The 2,500-nt window shown below is 52.6% G+C and overlaps 1 protein-coding gene and 1 pseudogene across 1 annotated transcript in view; one reads left to right on the top strand and one right to left on the bottom strand.

Moving 5' to 3' along the window:
* Positions 1-2,500, bottom strand: part of LOC146854294 (uncharacterized) — a 215,934-nt gene that overhangs the window by 20,492 nt on the left and 192,942 nt on the right. The gene's annotated exons all lie outside the window — the stretch shown is intronic.
* The window catches only part of LOC146854295 (28S ribosomal RNA), a 7,969-nt pseudogene that overhangs the window by 3,620 nt on the left and 1,849 nt on the right, over positions 1-2,500 (top strand).

The following is a 2,500-nucleotide window of genomic DNA, read 5'->3' as shown; positions in this document are numbered from 1 at the left end:
TAATGGGAGGTCCCAGATGATGAAGCATGCCACCTTGGTGGGTGATGGGACTTGGTCCTTTTCGAAAGGATTCCTTTATTTAGATTTGTAGCTGGTTTTCTTTGAAAAAAAATTATCTTGATCAGGTAGACCAATATAGACCCACGGACTATGTTGTTGTTCTAGTCGTAGTATTTGGGGATTTGTCCGCGCTGGTCTCTAAACTCCCTTAGACCCTCCACTCACTTTTGTTTGTCGGTGTTTAACAACTCACCTGCCGAATCAACTAGCCCTGAAAATGGATGGCGCTGGAGCGTTGGGCCCATACCCGGCCGTCGCCGGCGCTGAGAGCCGCGGGGGCTAAGCCGCGACGAGTAGGAGGGCCGCTGCGGTGCGCACAGAAGCCCGGGGCGAGGGCCCGGGTGGAGCCGCCGCAGGTGCAGATCTTGGTGATAGTAGCAAATATTCAAACGAGAACTTTGAAGGCCGAAGTGGAGAAGGGTGTGAGAAGTTGGCCTGATGTAGGATGTCACTAGTTCTAGTGTACACCTTATATCAGTCCAAACGACCCTTATGGTGATTGGTTGTAAAGTCAACCTTATAGACCAGCTATTCCAGTGGTAGCATGGACAAGAGCAATCTTAGGCTAAACTCTGTATGGCATGTGAAGCCAGCTGTTATACCATTTGTAACCCCTTTAATACCAAATGAAAGGACACCACAACAGATATATATAAAATAAAGTGTATTTATTCTAGTCCAACCCTCAGCACTCTTTATGAGATTCGAGGTAAGTACAACACAGTCTTATTCAAGCATACATTAAGTCACACAGGTAAGTAATACAGTTAGGCCCTAGGGGCCACGCAAACCATATACTAAGTAAGTGGTATAAGGACCACTGTCACGGAAATCGGATAGGCCTAGGCCTAGGGAATCGCTGGGGCTACACTATACTACCCAAGGTTAGGAAGTGGGAGGCCCACGGGATTCAGGTGCAGAGTGGAAACACTCACGCGTCATGCGTATAATCGATGTAAACAGTACAGTTTAGAAATAAACAGTTTTAGGACACTTCTGGGATAGCTAGGAAGTCGAGACTCGGAAACTAGACCCTTGGATAGTCAATACCCTAGTGAGCACCGAAATGCCCAAGTTACCTAGCCCACGGGCTGCGGGTGCATAGGTGTGAACTTGCGTCGGGTTTCGTCGTCGACTCCTATGGATGCCTGAAGGAAAGTTGCTGACAGGCAGTCAGTGAAGAGTGTCCGGTGGATCCCAAGGTTGGGATCAAGAAGGAAGGATACCTGCAAGCAGAAGGGACAAAGTCTGGGTCACTAGCCAGTGACCACGTGGAACCAGGAAGGAACCAGGCGATGTCGTGAAGATTGCAGTGAAGGGGTGAAGCTTGTCGCAGCAGCCACGGGTGCCAGGAGACGTCGAGGACGACCAGGAGGCGAGCTGTCCCACGAAGGCTCTTGCTGTCGGCGGTGTCGAAGTTGAACTAGGACTCACCAAGCCTTGGCAAGCGGAACCCACGCCGAATGGAGGACTTGCTTCTGGTGCAGACCAGGAAGGTCTGGGGTGCTTCTCTTTCACAGAGGAGCAGGAGCCAGTCTGGAGGAGCCAAACCAGCAGTGGAAAGTTGAAGGTGTGTCGTCACAAAGGTTACTAGCCAACGGGCAAGTAACCGGACAGACGCGGCAAGCAGGAAAATGCAGAAGGGCCCCACGCAGGACTCGTGGAGTGTGGGGGGGCTGATCTTCGGTGCAGATGGGGTTGGGGCTTCTCAATCCCCAGTGCACAACCTCGAGGGTGCCTCAGAAGCTGCGCTGGAAGATACTCGCCACTTTTCCCAGGTAGCCGGTCCCACATCTCTCGTCGCCTCCACGGATCTCAGCTCAGCTGTGGATGTGGATCAGGGTCGGAGAAGTCTGGAAGTCAAGGCTCTGGTCAGGCTCTGCAGTCGGTCCCTCGTAGAACTTCAGTACAGCAAAGGGTAAGTCTCTTGATGGTGCCTGTTTGCACAGGGTGGCCACTCCTTGGCCACAAGGGAGATTCTTCAGTCTTCTTCTTTCGGCAAATGTCGAAGGTCCAGAGTTTCTGTTCAAGTTGCAGGTTCAGGATAATCTACTTTAGCAGGGCTCAGCTACCTACTGATATACTGGGCTAGTGGGCTGGGCTACCTGCAAGGTCCCTCCTATGGGTGGGACCAGGAAGGGGGGTGGTTACACCCCCTTTCCTTTGTCCAGTGTCGCGCCAGGACTGGGGCTGGAGTGCCCCAGCACCGGTTTGAACTGGACTATGCATGGGACACCTTGTGTGCCCCAGGCATGTCTCATTCCTATCAGCCCTCCCTGCCCCAATACACTAAAGTCTGTCTGGGGAGCTGCTAGCACCTCCCCAAGCAGGAAACCTATTGTCCAAGCCTCCCTTGCCGGGATAACTCCCAGCAGCAGGAGGTCTGACTCGTGTCTGTGGCAGCAGCATCCATTTTGTGATGCTGAGGCTTTGGTCAGAG

The sequence above is a fragment of the Triturus cristatus genome, chromosome 4_1, assembly GCF_964204655.1.
Source record: "Triturus cristatus chromosome 4_1, aTriCri1.1, whole genome shotgun sequence".
Taxonomy (NCBI): Eukaryota; Metazoa; Chordata; class Amphibia; order Caudata; family Salamandridae; genus Triturus; species Triturus cristatus.
The sequence above is the reverse complement of the archived record's forward strand: the minus strand, read 5'-3'. Positions and strand labels throughout refer to the sequence as shown.